The sequence below is a fragment of the Myotis daubentonii genome, chromosome 5 (genome assembly GCF_963259705.1).
Source record: "Myotis daubentonii chromosome 5, mMyoDau2.1, whole genome shotgun sequence".
Taxonomy (NCBI): domain Eukaryota; kingdom Metazoa; phylum Chordata; class Mammalia; order Chiroptera; family Vespertilionidae; genus Myotis; species Myotis daubentonii.
This window is the reverse complement of record NC_081844.1, coordinates 31,375,162-31,392,328: the sequence shown is the minus strand read 5'-3', so window position 1 is coordinate 31,392,328 and position 17,167 is coordinate 31,375,162.

Below are 17,167 nucleotides of genomic sequence, written 5' to 3'. Positions count from 1 at the left end.
GGTAATTCTATATTTGATTTTTTTAAGGAGCCACTATACTGTTTTCCACAGTGGCCGCACCATTTTATGAGAAACACTAGCTCCTCTAAAGATGGAAGTACGTGGCACCGAATAAAGGACAGTCCTTTAAAGGGGGAAAAGTTGACTCTAGGTAAAATTCGCCACATTGCTTTTCTCTTTGTCACGTCTTTGAGCACCGGTGTACATTTCATGGTGGGGTGTACCTCTGGGAACCACATGGGAAGAGACAGAGGGAAATGCTCAGTCATCATTGTCTTCCAGCGCCCAGCCCAGGTCCCCTGGTCTCTCTGGCTCAGTCCTGCTCACTTCCTGTCCAGCTGCCCCTCAGCTCTTCTTTTAACAGTTAATTTGCAATGCCCTTCATGTGCTAGATACAGTGCTGGGCATCAGAGATACAATGTTTAAAAGATACCCAATAGCCGAAACCGGTTTGGCTCAGTGGATAGAGCGTCGGCCTGGGGACTGAGGGGTCCCAGGTTCGATTCCGGTCAAGGGCATGTACCTTGGTTGCAGGCACATCCCCAGTGGGGAGTGTGCAGGAGGCAGCTGATCGATGTTTCTCTCTCATCGATGTTTCTGGCTCTCTATCTCTCTCCCTTCCTCTCTGTAAAAAATCAATAAAATATATTAAAAAAAAAAAAAGATACCCAATATACATAATTGCAGCCCAGCCAGGTGACTCAGTGGTTGAGCATCGACCTATGAACCAGGAGGTCCTGGTTCGATTCCTGGTTGGGGCACATGCCCAGGTTGCAGGCTCGATCCCACTGGGGGTCCTTATGTAGGAGGCAGCTGGTCGATGATTCTCTCATCATTGATGTGTGTGTCTCTTTCTCCCTTACTTTCTGAAATCAATAAAAATATGTTTAAAAATATGTATACACAATTGCAAAATGTAACAATGCTCCAAAGATGCAAAAATGTAACCATAGCTCTTCCCTGATTAAAACTACTCCCAGACATGCCTGTCTTCTACAATCTGGGCCTTTTTAGTTTTGCCTCACACTGTTCCCACTCACCTAAAATTCAGGAGAATGCTCAGCTGACCTCAGATAATGCCATGACCTTTCCCAGCCCAGGGCACTTTCACCTTCTTCCTGTTCTACAAATTGATCTCGCTAGCATATTTTATTTTAGGCTATATATGCCTACAGTCCTTTTTAAAAATAGTCTGTAGCTTACATATAATTAAATTGAGTGTTCAATTTCTTGAGGTTTTACCATGGTATGTACCCATGGACCATTCCCGGAAATAAGACGGAGAGCATTTACATCACTCCAGAGTTTCTTCAGTGCCCTATTCAGTTAATAATTCCCTCGCCCCACCTAGCAATAGTGTGCTGGTAAATGTTTAACAGCGGGCTTTAGAAATGAGTGGGGGGAGGGGGTGAAGGGAGATATTGACTTGTTCCACCCATATATTATATGCATTCGTTGGTTGCTTCTTGTATGTGCCCTGACCGGGATCGGACCCAAAACCTTGGCTTATTGGGACGACACTCTAACAAATTGAGCTACCCAGCCAGAACCACGTTACTCCATTATTGTGGTATAAATATTTTCACCACAGCTGATTATCATGGCATTGGAAAGAATGTTAACAACAGGCATCTATGAGCTAGGACAAGCTGATTGTAGCCCACCACTGTCCAGAGATACCTTAGATTTTGATTTCCGTCCCCATAGATTTGTTTTGCATGTTGTAGAGCTTCTCAGAGTTGGAATTGTACAGTATGAACTCTTTTTTGTTGTTAATCCTTCTGGCTTTAGGTTAGATGTTTTCCATTGACTTTGAGAGAGAGAGAGAGAGAGAGAGAGAGAAACATCAATGTGAGAGAGACACATCGATTGGTTGCCTTTCACATGTACTTCGATTGAGGCCAGGGATTGAACCCACAACCCAGATATGTGCTCTTGACCGGGAATCAAACCCTCAACACTTTGGCAGGTATGGGTTAGTAATCAAATCCACACCGGCCAGGGCCAGTATGAACTCTTTTATGTCCCAGCTTCCTTTGCTCCGAACAGTATTTTTGAGAATCATCTAAGTGATTGCATCTAACAATAATTTGTTCTTTTTCTTTGCTATATAATATTCTACAGCATGTACTTGGTGATTGCCCTCCCCAGAGAACCTTCTTGAGGAGGTTAAAGAGATCAAGTCTTTTCTCATAATCGGAATTTTCAGTTCTCATTACTTCTCAGCCTTTGGCTAAGCCTCAGTGCAGAATTTTCAGTTCTCCTTGGCTCCTACTTGGGATCTCAGCTTACATGCCACCTTTTCTATAAAGTCTGATTCTCCTGCTTCCTGCCACTTTCCTACTTCTTGGCGTTTTTATGCATCTGTTTCTGGTTGATGGCTCTTGCTGCATTCTTTTTTTGTTTTTTGTTTTTGGTTATTTTCCCATTGATTTTTATTTACTTATTTATCTTTAAACATATTTTTACTAGTGGCCCGGTGTGTGGGTGTCCCTCAGCCCGGTCTGCACCCTCTCCAACCTGGGACCCCTTGGGGGATGTCCGACTGCTGGTTTAGGCCCGATCCCTGGCAGTTGGACATCCCTCTTGCAATCCAGGACTGCTGGCTCCTAACCACTCCCCTGCCTGCCTGCCTGATTGCCCTTAACCACTCTGCCTGCTAGCCTGCTCGACCCCAACTGGCCCTCCTGCCGGCCTGTTCGCCCCCAACTGCCCTCCCCTCCTGGCCTGATCACCCCTAACTGCCTCTGCCTTGGCTCTGCCACCATGGCTTTGTCCAGAAGGACGTCTGGAAGGTCTCCCTGTCTAATTAGCATATTACTCTTTTATTAGTATAAATAGAGGCCTGGTGCACAGATGGGAGCTAGCTGGTCTGCCCTAAGGGGGTCTCAGATTAGGGTGGGGATCCCCGCGGGAGGCAGGTTGGACCTGGGCTAGGGGCTGATGGCCGATTGAAGGCTGGCCACGCCCACATCAGGGTGAGGGTCTCCACTGGGGGAAGGGTGGGCCTGGGCGAGGGGCTGAGGGCCATTTGGGGGTGGTTTGCAGGCCAGCCAAGCCCCCGACTTTGTCCGGAAGGATGTCCGGAAGGTCTCCCGGTCTAATTAGCATATTACTCTTTTATTAGTATAGATTGATTTCAGAGAGGATGGGAGAGGGGTAGAGAGATAGAAACATTAATGATGAGAGAGAATCATTGATTGGCTGCCTCCTGCACACTGCACACCAGGGATCGAGCCCGAAACCCGGGCATATGCCCTTGACTGGAATCAAACCAAGACCCTTCAGTTTGCAGGCTGACACTCTATCCACTAAGCCAAACCAGCCAGGGCTCCCACTGATTTTTAGGGAGGGAGAGGGAGACACACAGAGAAACATGGATGTGAGAGAGACACATCGCTTGGTTGCCTCCTGCACGTGCCCAATCAGGCTGGAGATTGAGCCTGCAACCGAGGTATGTGCCCTAGACCTGAATCCAACCCGAAACCCTTTAGTCCTCAGTTGATACTCTATCCACTGAGCCAAACCAGCTAGGGCGGCTCTTGCTGCATTCTGATTTACATCCCTGCTCTTTCATTTTACCTTTTTTTTATATATATATATATATATATATATATTTTATTGATTTTTTTACAGAGAGGAAGGGAGAGAGAGATAGAGAGTTAGAAACATCGATGAGAGAGAAACGTCAATCAGCTGCCTCCTGCACATCTCCCACTGGGGATATGCCCGCAACCCAGGTACATGCCCTTGACCGGAATCGAACTTGGGACCTTTCAGTCCGCAAGCCGACGCTCTATCCACTGAGCCAAACCGGCTTCTGCTTCATTTTACCTTTTTAAAAAAAAATATTTTTATTGATTTCAGAGAGGAAGAGAGAGATAGAAACATCAATGATGACAGAGAATCATTGACTGGATGCCTCCTGCACGCCCCCCACTGGGGACCAGCTCACAAACCAGGAATGTGCCCTTGACCAGAATCGAACCCAGGACCCTTTAGTCTGAAGGCCAACACTCTATCCATTGAACCAAACCAGCTAGGGCTTATTTTGCCTTTTTTACTAGTTATGACTATTTTGAGGGCATGAAGATGTTGGGTTTGTCTTTCTACCTGTCCAGCTTGTTAGAGTCGAAGTGTCACACATAAATGCTACTTGAATAAATGAAATGGGTGTTCCTGTCCTTGGGGAGATGCATTTCCTGCTAATTACCTGTTTCTCGGCACTTGTTATAGAACATGCGGCTTTATTATTGAGGTTACAGTACAGATGCACGCCCTCCACCTCCTATTCTATCTTTATTAGTGAGCACATATCTCTCTCCTTATCATTGCTTCCAGTCACATCATTCTTAGTACATCTGTTCCGTGGTCCCAGAGACTTGGGTGGTTCCTAAATCACTCTCCCCACCCCCAGGAAATAAATTTCTAATAGCTTTGTTGATAGATTCGATTCAAGGCGATATTTATCTTGTTTAGGCACAATCTAGCATTACTATCACATGTGTACACACTTTCTCCACATGCACCCTGAACTTTATTCTCTCACCTGTGCAATGGATTAACTGAAAGAACGGCTGACCCCACCCTTTTGGGAAGCAGTTTCATGTTCTCTAGAATACCCTACAGCCCGGGAATTCTGCTCTTAGGCATATAACCTAGGAAACTCTTGCCTTTGTATGACCAGGAGACACACATGTTAATGTTCTTCATGGCATACATCCGGAAAGGACACCAATATCCATCAATGGAAAATTCTTTCTTAGTATAGTCTCACAAAGAAATATTAAGCAGCAGAAGACTCACAAATGACAATAACATAAAAAAGCCTTAGGAACTTAAAGTGGTGGAGGACTCTCTATGACACCATTCGTATACATTGAAAATGGCTCAGCACCATTAGCCATTGGGGAAATGCAAAGTTTGAAATAAAATTTAAAATGCTGACAATACCAAGTGCTGGCAATGATGCTGAGCAACTGGGACTCTTAAGTTGCTGGTGGGGATACAAAAATGGTACAGTCCCCTCCCTCCCCCCCCAAAAAAAATGACTTGGCAGTTTCTTAGAACGTTAAGTACACACTTACCTTATGACCCAGCAATCCCACTCCTGGGTGTTGACCCAAGAGAAATGAACTTGTAGGTTCACACAAACATCTGAACATGAATGTTCATAAAGCTTTGTTTATAATTGGCCCCAAACTGGAAACAACCTGAATGTCCTTCAGTGGGTTAAATGATAAAGTGTGGATTAATTTTATACAATGAGATACTACAACCAAGATTACTTTATACAGCAAAGCTACCATTCAGAATTGAAGGTCAGATAAAGAGCTTCACAGATAAGGAAAAGCTAAAGGAGTTCATCACCACCAAACCAGTATTATATGAAATGCTGAAAGGTATCCTTTAAGAAGAGGAAGAAGAAAAAAAAGGTAAAGATAAAATTTATGAACAACAAGTACACATCTATCAACAAGTGAATCTAAAAATCAAGTGAATAAATAATCTGATGAACAGAATAAACTGGTGATTATAATAGAATCAGGGGCATGGAAAGGGAGTGGACTGACTATTCTTGGGGGGGAAAGGGGTGTGGGGGATGCAGGAAGAGACTGGACAAAAATTGTGCACCTATGGATGAGGACAGTGGGGGGGTGTGAGGGCAGGGGGGGGCGTTGGGAACCGGGTGGAGGGGAGCTATGGGGGGAAAAAAAGAGGAACAACTGTAATAATCTGAACAATAAAGATTTAATTTAAAAAAACCCCAAAAAAACAGTGGGTTAAATGATAAACAAATTGTGGATTAATTTTATACAATGAGATACTATCTCACCTAATAATAGACAAACATGTAAATTGACCATACCTTCGCTATGCTCACCAGCCAATCAGGAGAGTATGCAAATTAACCTAACAAAGATGGCGGTTAATATGCATACATAGGCGGGAAGGGGCGGAGTGAAGACTGAAGGCGGCTCCAGCCGGAGCAGCGAGGACTTGAAGGTGGCTGCAGCCGGAGTGAAGGCCTGGGTCCCAGGTGCCGGAGGAAAACCAGTGCCGGCAGCCAGGGGCAGGGAAGGCCTATTGCACGAATCTCTTCATGCAACAGGCCTCTAATTCAGTAATAAAAAGGAACAAACAATGGATACATGTACCAACTTAGGTGAAGCTCAAAGGCTGTGTGAAAGAAGACAGTCTCAAAGAGCTACATAGTAACTTGGTTCCTTTTATATGACATTCTTTTTTTTTTTTATGTGCCTGTGAGGGAATGGCACAGTCATACTCCCTAAAGAGAGCGCGTGCCTGACATTCTTTGAGTGACAAAATTATAGTGATGAAGAACAGAGATTGCCAGGTGTCAGGACTTGGGGAAGGTTATGACTATGAGGAATTTTCTTTTTTTAATTTTTAAATATATTTTTATTTATTTCAGAGAGGAAGGGAGAGGGAAAGAGAGATAGAAACATCAATGATGAGAGAGAATAATTGATCACCTGCCTCCTGCATGCCCCCTACTGGGGATGGAGCCCACAACCCCGGGCATGTACTCTTGACCAGAATTGAACCCGGGACCTTTCAGTCCACAGGCTGACCCTCTGTCCACTGAGCCAAACCGGCTAGGGCAAGAGATTTTCTTTGAGGTGATGGAAATGTTCTGTATTCTGATTACGGTGGTGGTGGTGACTGAATCTCAACATGTGACACATCTCCATAGACCTATACACATTACAAAAGAGTGAGTGCATGTCAAAGCTGGTGGAATAAAAAATGTCTATTGTAGCAGTGTGAATTCTCTGGTTTGGGTATTTCCTCCAGCTATATAGGATATTATCTGTGGGAAAGCTGCATAAAGGGTACAGATGAATTCTGTGTTATTTTTTTACAACTTTTATAAAAAAATTTAAATAAACAAACAAGGACAATATGGCAGTTCCTCAAAAAATTAAACAGAACTACCATTCGACCCAGTAATTCCACTTCTGAGTAAATACCTAAGAGAACTGAAAGCAGAGACTCAAACTGATACTTAAACACTCATATGTGTAGCAGCGTAGTTCACAGTAACCAAAAGGTGGAAACAAACCAAGCACCCATCAACTGATGAGTGGATGAACGTGATGTGGTCCATCCGGAGTATTATTCAGCCTTAAAAAGCAAAGATACTCTGGCACCTGCTACCACGTGGATGAACCTGGAGGACCTGCCCAGTGAAATAAAACAGCCACAAAAGGACAATTAGTATGATTCCCTTTATAGGTGGTCCCTATGGAGTCAAATCCACAGAGACAGAAAGCAGAATGGTGGGTGCCGGGGGTGGGGGGAGAGGAAAGGGGGACAATTAATACCAGTAGGTACTGGGTTTCCTTTTGGGGCAATGACAATGTTTGATAGAGCTGATGGTCACAAAACATTGTGAATGTACTAAATACAACTGAATCCTTCATTATGCGAGCTTTTAATTTAATTTTCATCGGTTTTTGCTATTTTTGTTATTGTATCTGTTTGGTGGAAACTGTGTGATGATGAGCTAGCTATTTACTGCATATCTTTTCAACTTTGCATCATTGACATCACACTGGCAGCTTAAAATGGGCCATGTTGGAGGCATGTACACCATGGAAATTGGCAAATGTTACAAATGGGGGCTTGATTTATTGTGTTTTTGATTGTCTAGATCAAGGGTCAAGAACTTTCTTTTAAATGAGAGTAGCTATTTATTTTTTTAAAATATATTTTATTGATTTTTTTACAGAGAGGAAGGGAGAGAGACAGAGAGTTAGAAACATCAATGAGAGAGAAATATCAATCAGCTGCCTCCTGCACACCCTCTCTTGAGGATGTGCCCGCAACCAAGGTACATGCCCCTGACCAGAATCGAACCTGGGACCCTTCAGTCCGCAGGCCGACACTCTATCCACTGAGCCAAACCGGTTAGGGCTATTTTTTATTTATTGATTTTATAGAGAGAGGAAGTGAGGGAGGGGGACAAGAAAGAGAGAGAGAGAGAAAGAGAAGAGAGAGAAACATTACTTGTTCTATTTACCCATGCATTCATTGGTTGCTTCTTATATGTGCCCTGACCAGAGATTGAACCGACAACCATGGTATATGGGGATGAGCTGCCCAGCCAGGGCAGGGTCAAAAAACATTTTTTGGTAAAGGATCAAATAGCAAATTTTTTCTGCTTTGTAGACCCTCTATTGCATCTAGTCAACAGCCCCAGAAAATGCTAATCAAATGGGCGTGGCCTTGTGCCAATAAAACTTTATTTATACAAACAGGTGGAAGGCTATAGCACAGCTGTAGACAAACTACAGCCCGCGGTCCGGATCCGACCCGTTTGAAATGAATAAAACTATTGAAAAAAAAAAAAGACCGTACCCTTTTATGTAATGATGTTTACTTTGAATTTATATTAGTTCACACAAACACTCCATCCATGCTTTTGTTCTGGCCCTCCGATCCAGTTTAAGAACCCATTGTGGCCCTCGAGTCAAAAAGTTTGCCCACCCCTGCTATAGCATAACAACCTCTGGTTCAGGATTTAAAAAGTGATGGATAGCCCTAACCAGTTTGGCTCAGTGGATAGAGCATCAGCCTACGGACTCAAGGGTCCCAGGTTTGATTCCTGTCAAGGGCATGTACCTTGGTTGTGGGCACATCCCCAGTAGGGAGTGTGCAGGAGGCAGCTGATCGATGTTTCTCTCATCGATGTTACTAACTATCCCTCTCCCTTCCTCTCTGTAAAAAATCAATAAATATATTTTTTAAAAAATGATGGACGAAAGTTAATAATGCTGATTAAATTCTAAAATGTGTTATCATGTCTGCAGTTGTTAGATTGTGAATAGCACAGAAAAATGGGGAAATATTTCCAGTACTCAAAAACTTTTATCTGATACATCAAAGAAGACATGCTATTGATGAACAAGTGAAATTCCAATATATGTCTTCACTCTCATGTCACTTATTAATGCAAATGAAAATATTGCTAACATTCATGTCAGAACTACATTTGTTACCTTATTTGCAACCAGAGGTTGGCCATGGAAATAAGAGTTTGGCAAAAATTAATAAAAACAGCTTAGTGTGGCTTAGTGGTTTGATTCCCGGTGAAGGACATGTACCTGGTTTGCAGGTTCGATCCCTGGCCTGGCTGGGGTGCATGTGGGAGGCAACCAATGGGTGTGTCTCTCTCACATCAATGTTTCTCTCCTCTCTCTCTCTCCCTCCCTCTTCTCCCCGCTATTCCTCCTTCCTTCCCTCCCACTGTCTCTCTCTCTAAAAAACAAAAAAAAAACCAATGGAAAAATCCTCAGGTGAGGATTAACAAAAACAAAACAAAATCAATAAAAACATACTTTGAGATTCAAATGGCTGTATGGAATTTATAATAGACTGTTGGATATTTTCTTATTACTTGTAAATTGCATGCTACATTTTCATGTCAGTAACATTTGTAACTTATATATACACTAGAGGCCCAGTGCACGACATTAGTGCCCTGGGGGGGGGGGCACGTCTCTCAGCCCAGCCTGTGCCCTCTCACAGTCCGGGACCCCAATGGGGGATGTCCGACTGCCAGCTTAGGCCTGCTTCCCTAAGGACATCCCCCTTGAGTTCCTTAGTGCTGCCATGGAGGTGGAAGAGGCTCCTGCCACTGCCGCTGTGCTCGCCAGCCATGAGCCCGGCTTCTGGCTGAGTGGCACTCCCCCTGTGGGAGTGCACTGACCACCAGAGAGCAGCTCCTGCGTTGAGTGCCTGCCCCCTGGTGATCAGTGCGTGTCATAGCAACTGGTTGTTCTGCCGTTCGGTCGATTCGCATATTAGGGTTTTATTATCCTATCTAATAATAGCCAAACATAGTAATTGACCATACCTTCGCTATGCCTCCCATTGGCTAATCAGCGAGATATGCAAATTAACCACCAACAAAGATGGTGGATAATTTGCATACTGCAGGCAGGGCGGGACAGCGCGAGCCACCAGCGCGAGCTGCCATCCAGGCCCCCGTGGGTGATGCCAGAAGCCGCTTGCCTGCCGCCCAGGACCGGATCCAGTCCCGGGCCGCAGGCACGCCGGCCCTGCAAGCCCCAGGAGTCGCCAGATATGGCACTGTCAGTAAGCACTATCAGTGAGCACTATCAGTAAACTCTATCAGTAAGCACTCTGAAAGTCAGTGGCACAAATGCACCAATTAAAAGATAGATTATGAGGGTGAATCAAAAACAAAACCCACTTTAAATATAAAGACACATGTAGATTAAAAGTAAATGAATTAAGCTGCAGCCTGTTTTGCTCAGTGGATAGAGCATTAGCCCAAGGACTGAAGGGTCCCAGGTTCGATTCCAGTCAAGGGCATGTACCTCAGTTGCTGGCTTGATCCCCAGTCCCTATCAGAGCATGTGCAGGAGGCAACCAATCAATGTGTCTCTCCCTTTCCCTTCACTCTCTCTAAAATTCAATGGAAAAATATCCTTGGGTGAAGATTAATAAAAACAAAGTTAAATGGATTAAGTAACATTAAAGAGATTATAATAAAATATATTCCAAATTTTGTTAGTTGTATAATGGTTATGTTTAAATTATTAACACCTAAGAAATTGGGTGAAGGGTACATATAATATGCTGTAGTATTTTATAGTTTTTTTTTACATGTAAGAGATAATTTCAAATTAAAATATTAAAAAATTAAAAATTAATAAAATATTAGTTGAAATGTATCTGCATTACATGAAAAATCTCTTAATTGCTTCTAGCATAATTTATTAAATTGTGCTAAAATTTACAAGGGTTCAATTAAAAAGTATCTTAATTCTAAATGATATAATAGAAAATATATACTAGTGCAGTTATAAGCACTTATCTGAAAATAAAAATTTAAAGAAGGGATTAGCCAAAGAAAAATATATGCACAACCCATGGACACAGACAACAGTATGGTGATGGCCAGAGAGAAGTGGCGGGCAATAGCTGGGTAGAGGGGGCAAAAGGGGGGAAATAGGGACATCCTATATCCTATCTAATAAAAGAGAAACATGGTAATTAGCCGTACATCCACTACCCTTCCCATTGGCTAATCAGGGCGATATGCAAATTAACTGCCAGCCAAGATGGCGGCTGGCAGCCGGGCAGCTTGAAGCGAACATGAGGCTTGCTTGCTTCAGTGACGGAGGACTCCAACGTTCCCTGCCTGCTGCTGCTGGCCTCTGAGCTTGCAGTTTGAAACATTGTTACAAATATAGAAGCTAAACAAAACCCCAGAAACCTGCTTTCAGCCAGCCAGGATCTCAGAGCTGGAGTTGAAACAGTGTTTTGATTATAGAACCCAAACAAACCAGATACCTGCTTTCAGCAGTGGAGGCCTAAGAGCTGGAGCCAAGCCTCAGAGCTAAAGCTGGCCCAGAATAAAAAAAAAGAAAGAAAAAAAGGAGTGGTTGGGAGCTTCAGTCACCCAGCAGCCTGAAAACAGCCCTCAGCCCCTCACCCAGACTGGCCAGGCACCCCAGTGGGGACCCCCACCCTGAAGGGTGTGTGACCAGCTGCAAACAGCCATCATCCCCTCACCCAGGCTGGCCAGGCACCCCAGTGGAGACCCCCACCCTGATCCAGGACACCCTTCAGGGAAAACCAGCCAGCCCCCACCCGGGCACCAGGCCTCTATCCTATATAGTAAAAGGGTAATATGCCTCCCAGCACCTGGATCAGTGGAGCAGCGAGGCCTCCCGAACCCGGGATCAGTGGAGCCATGAGGCCTCCTGGCCCCTGGAGCAGCATGACAGGGGGCAGCGCCCAAACCCCCTGATCGCCCTGTGGCTCTGTGTGATGGGGTGGGGCCACAACCTCCCTATCTGCCCTGCTCTGTTCGTGACAGGGGAAGACGCCCCAACCCCCTGATCAGCCCTGCTCTGTGCCTGATAGGGGGGAGCTCCCCAACCCCCTGATCGCCCTGTGGCTCAGTGTGTGACAGGCTGTGGTGCCCCAACCCCCTGATCGGCCCTACTCTGTGTGTGACAGGGTGCAGCGCCCCAACCCCCTGATCGGCCCTGCTCTGTGTGTGACAGGGTGTGGCACCCCAACCCCCCCTCCCCCACGGGCCCTGCTCTGTGTGTGACGGGGTAGAGCCATAACCTCCCCATCGGCCCTGCCCTGAGTGTGACAGTGGCGGCGCCCCAACCCCCTGATCAGCCCTGCTCTGTGGGTGATAGAGGGCGACGTCCCAACTGCCCCCCACGGGCCCTGCTCTGTGTGTGATGGGGTAGAGCCATAACCTCCCCATCGGCCCTGCCCTGAGTGTGACAGGGTGCGACGCCCCAACCCCCTGATCCGCCCTGCTCTGGATGTGACAGGGGGCGGTGCCCCAACTCCCCTATCGGCCCTACTCTGTGAATGACAGGGGCGAGCTCCTTAACCCCCTGATTGACCCTGCTCTGTGCGTGACAGGGTACGGAGCCCCAACCCCCCTGATGGGCCCTGCTCTGTGAGTGACAGGGGGCAGTGCCCCAACCCCCTGATTGGCCCTGCTCTGTGTGTGGCAGGGGGTGGCGCCGCAACCTCCCCATCGACCCTGCCTTGAGTGTGATGGGGCAGTGCCCCAACCCCCCAATCGGCCCTACCCTGAGCGTGACTGAGGGTGGCATCGCAACCTCCCGATCCGCCCTGCTCAGTGCATGACGGGGCGGCGCCCCAACTCCTCAGCCCTGCTCTGAGCCCGACCAGGGGCTGCACCTAGGGATTGGGCCTGCCCTCTGCCACCCGGGAGCAGGCCTAAGCCAGCAGGTCATTATCTCCCGAGGGGTCCCAGACTGCAAGAGGGCACAGGCCAGGCTGAGGGACCCTTCCCCCCGCCCCTGCCGAGTGTACAAATTTTTGTGCACCGGGCCTCTAGTAATAATAAAAGGCTAATATGCACATTGACTGAAAGGCAGAATGGCTGGTTGCTATGATGCGCACTGGCCACCAGGGGGCAGACACTCAATGCAGGAGCTTCCCCCTGGTGGTCAGTGCACTTCCATATGGGGAGTGCCACTCAGCCAGAAGCTGGCTCATGGCTGGCCAGCGCAGAGGTGGTGGCAGGAGCCTCTCCCACTTCCATGGCAGCACTAAGGATGTCCAACTAACGGTTTAGGCCCGATCCCTTGGGGGCCTAAGCCTTTAGTCGGACATCCCCCGAGGGCTCCCTGGCTGCCAGAAGGATGTCTGACTGCAAGCTTAGGCCTGATCCCCTGGGGAGTGGGCCTAAGTCAACAGGTGGACATCTCCCAAGGGGTCCTGTACTGCAAATGGGTGCAGGCCAGGCTGAGGGACGCCCCCCCCCCCGCCAAGTGCACAAATTTTGTGCACCGGGCCTCTAGTATAGGATTATATAATGCATATAAATCATGCAATATATACAGTGTATTAGATATATTGATATGTAGAGATATATAAATTCCCTTCCCCAGAGAGTTGGTTCTTAAACACTGAAGTACACCACTGCCTTTATGCACTGAAGAGTTGAGCTATTCCTTCACCAACATGGCATGCATTCATCCAGCTAACATTTATTGAGTGTCTACTCTGCCAGGCAGAGACATATGCTAGGTAATATGGATATTTACTAATTACTTCATTTAAAAAAAAAAATTTGCACTCCTTCCCTGCCTCAACATAGGTTCAGGTACTTAGCTAGTCAGAGAGAGGAAGGGGTATAGGGTGGGGAGAGAATGCACAGTGAGGGAACAGGATGTGCAAGAGCACAGAGGTTCATCTCTGGGGTGCCATCTAGAATTCCTTCTTTAAAAATCTTTTAAAAAATTGAGATATAATTAATACTCTCAATAATAAATATAAATAACAAAAATTAAGACATAATTGACATATAACATATCAGGTTTAGGTGTATAACATAATGACTCATTTTATGTATATACTAAAGGCCCAGTGCACGAATTTGTGCACGGGTGGGGTCCCTCTGGGTGGCCTGCAGGGATCGGGTCGAAACCTGCAGTCCAATGCTGCCTGCAGCTCTTGCTTGTCACTCCCGCTCATCCCAGCCCCACTGTGCCTGTTGTGGGCTTGTGCCCGCTGTGGGCTTGTGCCCAATCAGTCCGATCGGGTGAGGCTCGCGCTGCCACACAGCACTCGCCTGCCAGGAACTCTGCATCTGGCGCCCTCCCAAGGGGAGTGGCCTGTGGGATCTGGCTGAAACTGGCTCTTGGACATCCCCAAGGGGTCCTGGATTGCGAGAGGGCACAGGCCAGGCTGAGGGACCCCATTGGTGCACGATTGGGTTGGGGAGGGACCGCGGGAGGGCTCCAGGGCATGTCCAGCCCATCTCACTCAGTCCCGATTGGCCGGACCCCAGCAGCAAGCTAACCTACTAGTGGGAGCATCTGCCCCCTGGTGGTCAGTGCATGTCATAGCGACTGGTCGACTAGTTGATTGTCTGCCCCCTGTGGTCAGTGCACGTCATAGTGAGTGGTTGAGCAGCCTTAGCATATCATTAGCATATCATGCTTTGATTGGTTGGTTGGTTGTTCTGCCATTCAGTCTATTTGCATATTACCCTTTTATTATATAGGATTGTGAAATGACCACCACAATAATTCTAGTTAACATCCATCACCCACATAGTTATAAAATTGTTTTACTTGTGATGAGAACTTTTAAGATCTACTCTATTAGCAACTTTCCAATACACAACACAGTATTATAACCTATAGTCACCCCAGGACTTATTAATTTTTATAACTGGAATTTGGTATTTTTTGACCCCCTTCACGCATTTTTCCCTTTCCCAGCACTAGAAGTTTTTAAAAATTATTTTGTACCATGCCTTGACCAATGGATGGTCAAGTTGATACCTATTTTACAGTTTGTGTAAATGAACAAGAACCAGGAGGAAAAGTTGAAAATGATAGGAATTTGACTGGGGGGGATGTAGGTAGTAGACAAAATTTATTTTTTGCTTTCCCATTTATTTATGTCATAGCACTATTATTTGATAATAAACAGATGTTTGTTGTCTTGTTAATTTTTTAAAATATATTTTTATTAAGTTTTTACAGAGAGGAAGGGAGAGGGATAGAGAGTTGGAAACATCAATGAGAGAGAAACATTGATCAGCTGCCTCCAACACACCTACTGGGGATGTGCTCGCAACCAAGGCACATCCCCTGACCGGAATTGAACCTGGGACCTCTCAGTCCGCGGGCTGACGCTCTATCCACTGAGCCAAACCGGTCAGGGCTTGTTAATTTTTTTTATTGAGACATAATGTAAATGTAAAATCTGCCGTTTAAAAGTACACAATTCAGTGGTTTTTAGTATATTCACTGGGTTGTGCAACCATCACCACTTTCTAATTCTAGAACATTTTCATCATTCTCGAAAGAAACTCCATCCTCATTAGCAGTCACAACCCAGCCTCTCCCCCAACCCCTAGCAACCATGAGTCTGTTTTTTCGTCTCCATGGATGTGCATTGGCTTTTGCCACCAACTTGTGACTGTGCCAATAAAATGCCTCCCAAAGGGATGAAGTCAAATGCGATGTCTTAATTACACCGATCAAAGTCCAAACTCAAGGTATCTAGAAAGAACTTGACTTTTTTTTTTTTTTAACAGGGGCAATTGAAAATCTCCTGGGCTTGGCAAGATAGGTGTGTGCAGATTTCTCTCAAGGTTGTTGCCCAGGTGACCTTCAGTTTATGGAGGTCTTTGTCAATGCCTTTGCTGTGTTTCCTCCGAAGCACAGTTGTTACTGTTTGAATAATTTGGCAAATGAGGAGCCCCTCAAAAATGTGGAGCCTTGAAAAGTTTATTTCAGCCTCTGGGCCTCAGTTTTCCCTTTGGCCATGTGATCCCCTCCTTTGACATCAGAGCAGGATGTGACGCACTTTCTCCGTAAAAGACCAGATAGTAAATATCTCCAGCTCTGATGGTCAGACGGTTTCTTTCGCAACGACTTGACTCTGCCTTTGTAGCAGCCACAGCCACAGATGCTGAATAAACAGATGGGGGTGGCAGTGTGCCAATAAAACTGTATTTGTGGACACTGAAATTTGAATTTCATACCATTTTCAGTGTCAGAAAATATTCCTTTTAAAAAATGTATATTTTTATTGATTTCAGAGAGGAAAGGAGAGGGAGAGAGAGATAGAAACATCAGTGATGAGAGAGAATCATTGGTCGGCTGCCTCCTGCACACCTCACACTGGGGCTTGAGCCTGCAACCCAGGCATATGCCCTGCCTGGGAATCGAACTGGTGACCTCTTGGTTCCTGGGTCGACGCTCAACCACTGAGCCACACCTGGCTGGGCAGAAAATATTCTTATTTTTGAAATCTATTTTTATTGATTTTAGAGAGGAAGGGAGAGGGAGAGAGAGAGAGAAATATCAATGATGAGAGAGAATCATTGGTTGGCTGCCTTCTGCACAACCCACACTGGGGATTGAGCCCACAACCCAGGCATGTGCCCTGACTGGGAATCAAACTGGTGACCACCTGGTTCATAGGTAGATGCTCAACCACTGAGCCACACCAGCCGGGCTCAGAAAATATTCTTAAGGTTTTTTTTTCAACCAGTTGAAAAAATGTAAAATTTGCTCCTAACTTGTGGGCATGAGCTGGATTTGGCCTATCGGCCATATGTTGCCAACTTCCGATATAGGGTGTCATTTATGTTGGAAGGTATTTGGGGTATAACACATGTCCATGGAAAAATGCAAATCAAAACCACCATGAGAAATCGCCTCACCTGTTAGAATGGCTGTTATCAGTAAATAAAAACACACGAGTGTTGGGGAGGATATAGAGGAAAGGGAACCCTGTGCACTGTGGTGAGATTGTAAACTGGTGCAGGCATTATGGAAAATAGTATGAAGGTCCTCAAAAAATTAAAATTAGGTGTACCATATGAGCCAGCAATTCCACGTATTTATTCAGAGGCACGAAAACCCTAATTCCAAATGGTATACGCACCCCTATGTTCATTGCAGCATTATTTATAATAGCCAAGATATGGAAGCAACCATCAATAGACGAGTGGACAAAGAAGATGTGCTCCCTACATACAATAGAATATTACACAGCAATAAAAGAGAATGGAACTTGCCATTTGCAACAACATGGATGGACTCAGAGGGTGTTACGCTAAGTGAAATAAGCCAGACAGAGAAAG